This window comes from Nicotiana tabacum, chromosome 8, assembly GCF_000715075.1.
Source record: "Nicotiana tabacum cultivar K326 chromosome 8, ASM71507v2, whole genome shotgun sequence".
Lineage (NCBI taxonomy): Eukaryota > Viridiplantae > Streptophyta > Magnoliopsida > Solanales > Solanaceae > Nicotiana > Nicotiana tabacum.
This window is the reverse complement of record NC_134087.1, coordinates 70,300,798-70,307,558: the sequence shown is the minus strand read 5'-3', so window position 1 is coordinate 70,307,558 and position 6,761 is coordinate 70,300,798. Positions and strand designations below refer to the sequence as shown.

Sequence of the window (6,761 nt, the reverse complement as noted above, 5' to 3'; positions counted from 1 at the left end):
TGGACCAGTTAATTTTACAGTCCAACACATCAGGTTCCTATGAATTAAACTGTGATGCATATGTGATTGCCACGTTTTGCTAATATGACAACTATTTGCATGGCCAATATATGGATTTATGTACTTTAAGTTTGATTAGGTATATAATTTAACAAAAAGCTAACTTGAGTTATATGCCAAGCTGTAAGAGTTACAGACCACAACAAAGTATAGTATTCAACTTATTTTTCCATGTTGATTTATTTAAAGCCAGGTAAATTTCAAGTTACGGATAAAAACATGTGCTAAATTATGTAACATTTAACAAAATAATCCTTTCATAAGAAACAAATATAACCAAAAATAATTAAATGTTTACTTACCTTAAGATAAGCAACATAATTAATTATAAAACCGAACTAACTTAACGTTAGGAAGGAATTGGAATTTGTTTGTCTATTAGTATTATTTTGTTTTGGTAACTAATTAGTAGAATACAAATTATTTACAAAAGGCTAACCCTTAAATATTACTATGCTATTTCAAACCAAACATTGAGTTACTTTTATTAATTATTAATTAAGTTATTCTCATTTAGAAAAACTTGCTCCGTCTTAATTTATAATATTAATATTAAATTTATTATTTTTTCATATATATAACAGGAAGAGGGTCATCTGATTAGGAAATGACACAGACTTAAATTAAATCTCACGGTATTAGTGTTCAAACTATAATATTTTTACCATTTGAATCTTCATAATTATTTTGAAGGTCAGGTAAATATTTCAAAATTGAATTGCTCAGTTTATAATTCAAGCACTCACTACAAAAAAATGTTGTATTTGCGGAGGTTTTATCTACATATTGCGGGGGTCATAAACCTCCGCAATACACTTTTACGGCGGTTTCCAAAACCCCCGCAATAATGTTCGCCGCAACCAATTTGCGGGGTTTTCTGATAGACCGCCGTTATCATATAGCGGCAGACATTTGACGGCGGTATAACCTCCGCAATTTGGTAGTTGGTTGCCGTTTATTAAAACAAATAGCGGAGGTCTGAAACCCCCGCAATTTCTTTATTTAACCCCCACAAATTTTATAACACAATATTATCATATGTTAAATAGCGGCAGTTATAACCTTTTTCTGCAATATAATGTTACTCCATAACTGTTCCAATTTCAATTACATTAATATAATGAAGCATCAACAAATTATATAAATTGCTTAGTGGAATCAAGTAACATCAATATATTAATAAACCACAATACATTAGTCTCAAAAATTTGCTTTAAACATAACAACTCCAACCATTAAACACAAAACATCAATATTATAAGTCTTAAAACTAACATTAAACATAACATCCACTCCAACCATTATGGACAAAAGATCTACTATGATCATTCAATCGAGTACGATACTTAATTATCTAATACATTTGCAAGCAACTTCAATGGTTGTCGTTAGGATTACTTTCACCGAATGATCTTCTTATATCCGTGGGTAAAATGGATCCGCTAGCCGCATCACTTGGCTACAAAACAATCAAAAGAAAATATAATTAAAAAAAAGTACCTCAACAATATCCTATAACTAATTATACTTGGACTGAACAATCATATTTTACAAAATTAAATAAGAAAGTTATCAACTATTCTTACCATTGAATGAGGAGGAGAAACAAATATCCCTGCAAATTCTTCAGGTATCTTCCCTTCTTTCATTATCATATACGCCTTAAAAGCATTCATTATTTGAGTGTTAGCATTCATCATTTGAGTGTTAACATTCATCATTTCTCTCTGTAGTTCTCCTGGCTTTGATTGTGAGCGTTCAACATTTGATTGTACTTCTCTTGGCATTGGGAAGAACATGAACCATTATTATAACTTGAAGCATTCAAATCACTATAGCGAGGTTTTGTTTGTCTAAAAGCTCTGCTAGGAACAACTCCTAATCCTAAGCACCTTACCCTTGCAGAGTGCTCTTTTCCCAACACCTTACCAACAGCATCATTTGGCGAAATTTCAGACTCATCCACAGTGCTTTGGGTCAATGCTAGTTCAATTTTTTCCTAAATACATTACACACCAAAAGCAAGTGTCCTTACTTCAATCAGTGATTGACAAGTTAGCTACACATAGAAAAGCAAGCTATGAAATAAAAACTTGATCTTTTAGATGAAAAGAGACATCATGGTGGACATCTTTCAGAGGGTTGCAGAAGAAGAAACCAAAGACAAGAAAATGAAAGAATGCATAGAGGAGGGAGATTCCAAGGTAACAACAGAGAAATACAGCAACAAAAGGAGCTCCAATAACAGTAACAACAGTAAGGAATCTTCTGAATCTTCAAATCTCAAAGAAATAGTCCACAATGGTTAGCCTAAGTCAGCCGACTTTTCTCCTACCTATGCTACTTCAAAGAAAGTACGTACGTACTTTAGTTCTTGCTCATCTACCAAAATTTTCCTATTTATACCCCATTTCACTGATAGAACCATCGACATAATATTACTCTCATCACAATTTCCCATGGAAATGCATAGCAAAGAGGCTCAAGCAAGAAATGCTAGTACTCTGTGCCCAACACAGAAAAATTGTAGTAGTAGCATTTTCGTGACACATAAGAACCAATTTTTATCAATAAAAATTGTCCAAATTGTAGTACTAATCAAGAATTCTGTATACTGAAGAACCAAATGTTACGAATATAACAACAATTGCTATTGATGCCTGGTATGCAGAAGAATTCTGAACATAATCTTTCTTGGCAGGAGACAGTTAAATAACAAAGATTCGAGAAATTCAGTGCTTCTATCACTATTAGCAGATACCACGAAGAAAACAAAATCTAGGTGCTCAAATAAAGAGAGGATTATACCAGACCACGAACGAACAATTAAATGACCTTCACAAACTTATCCTGAACTGAAATGCCCAGAACCTGCAGAAAAACAAAAAATGTACCTTGAGACTGATTCAAACACAAAGTAGAGCAGAAAGAGGGAAAGCAGCTGGCGACAATTGTCTTCTCTGAAGGTCCCCAGGAGTTCTAAAATACACAAGCAAAAGGAAATATTTCAATTAAGACATCAATCACAGAAATTAACCTACAAAATACACAAAAAACCTAAATTTTAGAACCTAATGTGAAAGGAGAAAGAGGACTTGCATCTCGATTTCAGCAAAGAGTGTTATGTCCTTCTTCAAAATACACCGATTCTACCAAATTTCTGCGGATTCTACCAAATTTTTGCCGATTCAAAATACACCGATTCTACCAAATTTCTTCAAAATACACTGATTCTACCAAATTAACAGAGAAAATAAACTTAAAACCCACATGCATGAAGAAAGAAAGACAAAAAAGCAAATTCAAAGACTGAAAGAGCAAAATCAAAGCAAAATCGAAGAGGAATTTGTATGAAAGAGCAAAATCAAATAAACTTACATCCAATTGATTGATAGATCTGAAGTTTTCTTTCATATCTCTTTTATTTTGCAACAGAGGAGGCGCTGAAGAAAGATGAGGCACTGAAGAAAAGCAGAGAGCTTGAAATCGGAGGAAATGAAGAAGAAATGGAAGAGATTAAGTTTTGTTCGGCTATTTTTGATTAAGTGATTCACTGAGAGTGGGTTTCTGGAAATGAAAAAAGTGAAAATGAGAAAGGGGTTTGGGGGAAAAAGAGAGGAAAACGATTAAAAAACGAGGGAAACATTGGGCACTTTTTTTTTAATGATTGCGGAGGTTAACGACCGACGCAAATTTAATATATTTGCGGGGTAAATAAACCCCACAATTTGTTATAGATTGCTGAGGTTATAAAAACCGTCTCAATAAAACCGCCGCAAATTTGGCGTTTTTGTAGTGACTTAACGAGAAAAATCTATAAACAGAAAGAGTAAAATTAGTACTCCTTCAGAAATATTTGTTTCTATATTTTTAGGTTCACTTATTTTTTCATATATTAAAAAAATGACATCTTATCTTATTTCAATACTATTAACTAACAGATTATCAACAACGAAAAATGCAAATACTTTGGTTATTCACAAGTTGACGGGGTTTAAATAAATTTAGGGACTTCGCATTCTTAAATTTAACGTGCTAAGAAATTACCAAAATGTGTTGCCTATGAATATTTGTGCTACAAATAAGCCCACCTATTATTACGCTAAAACAAAATTTATTGTAAATTTCAGATAAGAATATGAGCAAAAAACAACACACAACGACAAAAAAAAAACAAGTTGATAAAATATTGGTAACCTTTTTATGTCTTTTTCCTTGATGTTAAATTCCAACAAACAGAGGCAGAACTATGCTATACTAAGAGGGTTTACTGGCACCTGTAAAGTTCGGTAAAAATTTTATGTTTACATGTATATATTTTCTAGAAAATAGTGATATATTAGCACTGACACCTTAAATATAAAATAGATTTTGGTTGAATCAAAAAATGTACTCGCGACCTTCAAATTCTAGATCCGCCTCTGCCAACAATTAAGTTTAAAATGAGATGGTTAACTCTGAAATACAATGATTTCTATTAAACAAAGATGCATATGAAATTTTCATCTTTAAATATATTATTTAAATTAACCTGAATGATCTTTACAAAATAATTAAAGTAATGCAACTAAGAAAATTATTTTTGTAATTAAGTGTTGGGCCCATGCTAAGCATGGACCATCCCTCATCTAGTTTTGTTATAAATGACAATTTAAGAAATAAACATATTGTCTTGCAGCCTATGCCGCATAAGCTTTTTTCTTTTTCTAACTTATTTATTAATAATAGGTAAATTGGACTATAATTAGGCCCTAAAGAACCACCTTCTTGTATAGTTTTTATGGTAAAAAATGATAGCAAAATACTCTGATTAGTGTTTTTCATGCGTTGCAGGCTACATACAATAAAAGAAGTCTATGGAGTACTTTTGGGATAAACTACAGAGAAAAAGAGGCCAATCTTACAATATCCGCTAAGTGCACCACGCGAAGGCAGCAAAACCAGAACTGGAGATGGACTGTCGCGGTCCCGACGTAACCGCGATCGGACCGCGGCAGAAGGCTGTTGCGGATTCTGAGAGGCTAGTTGGCCGCGGTCCTGGTGTAACCGCGGTAAGACCGCGATAGGAAGCAGAAAATTAAGGGACTGAAGTGCAAAACACGGGATTTTTAGCCCAAAACCCTATATTAAACAATAGAACTCGCCCAAGGGAGGCATGTAATGTTTTAGAGAGTACTTTGGCAAGAGAAACAAGTGTGAGAGATCACCAGAAACATCATATTTTCTTCTTCTCTTTATTTTTCTTTCAATTTTGATCATGAATATTTTCATAGTTTATTTACCCATTGTCATGAGTAGCTAAATCCTTTGTCTAAGGTTTTGATGGAACCTATTGAAGGATGAACTTCTTGATTATGTTAATATAGTTTGCAAGTTTAATCTTTATTTGTTCAACTACGCGTTTGTTGTAGTTAATTGACAAGATCCTCAATTAGCTGTGCCTAATTAGTGTGCATAACTCGGGAGAGAGTGCATATTTAGGTGATTGTTGAACAACACCACTCCCAAAGTATAAGAGGGATCTATAACTGCGGGGTTAAATGTGGGATTAGGGATAACGAAGTCTTGGGTGCAATCTAAAGTGAACTGTAATAAACAAAGCCAGCTAGTGTATCTCGGGAGAGTGCGTCTAGTAAATTATCGTGATTACTCGGGAGAGATTCACGGTAAAAAGAGTGTTCATGATTGATAGAGATGTGTTGGTAAATCTATATGAAACATAAACAGAAGGGATTCCATCAATAGGGGAAATCACTACCTTAGAACCTTCTCATTATTGTTCACAACTTAAGCATATTTAGTTTACAACTGTTTATTGACTTTCAATCTTAGTTATTAAATATACCATCAACTATTATTCACAACGTTTGGGAAAGTTGATTCTAAAGAATTTAGTAAGTCCAACGAAAGTAATTGATAGGTTAATTCTTTGCGGATTCGATTTTGGGCATAAATACTCAGGTTATATTTGTAACGTCTGCATTGTCCTTTTATAAAGCATAGTTGGGCGTGATCAAATTTTGGCGTCGTTGCCGGGGAATTAACGGTGTTATCAATTACAATTGAAAGAAGTACAAAAATTCTTATTGTAGTCATTTTTTCTCTATACCCAATTTTTACATTGAAATTTTAACGTTTGTTGACTTGGTTGCACAGGTGCATGCCTAGAAACTCATCCAGATCTGGTGAAGTATTTGAAGCATTACAAGATCCCGAGAAAGTTTTCAAGGCCTTAAATCGGGCTAATCGGAAAAACAAACAACAACCAACAACTGCACAATTTGAAACAGTCATGGGGGATCACGAGGAAAACCCAGCGGTACCAATAGTGCTAGAGGCTGCTCTCTATGACTGGGCACAACCCACAATTGAAAATCTGTCCACAGCCATTGTAGTTCCACAGATATAGGCTGAGTCATTCCAAATTACGAATAACATGCTGCACTTGTTGCAGAATAAGGGACTATTTTCGGGGTCGCAAGTCGAAGATCCTCAGCAGCACTTGAAGAACTTCCTCTCTATCTGCAAAACCCAAAGGCCCAAACGTAACTCCTGAAGCAATCAAGCTGTTATTGTTTCCATTCTCAGTGACAAGAGCTGCCCAGACTTGGCTAAACTCACTTCCCATAAATTCTATAACAACTTGGGATGAGTTAGTCAGGCAATTCCATAACAAGTTCCACCCACCCAATAAGACTGCG

The 6,761-nt window shown here is 34.2% G+C and overlaps 1 long non-coding RNA gene across 1 annotated transcript; it reads right to left on the bottom strand.

The window, feature by feature from the left end:
* Nucleotides 1-1,213: 1,213 nt before the first annotated feature.
* On the bottom strand, nucleotides 1,214-3,735 carry LOC107783180 (uncharacterized). The gene is made up of 4 exons (XR_001647403.2): nucleotides 3,439-3,735; nucleotides 2,869-2,931; nucleotides 1,647-2,059; nucleotides 1,214-1,519 (listed from the first exon to the last, which is right to left on the bottom strand). It is a non-coding gene; the product is annotated as an uncharacterized LOC107783180 (long non-coding RNA).
* Nucleotides 3,736-6,761: the final 3,026 nt, after the last annotated feature.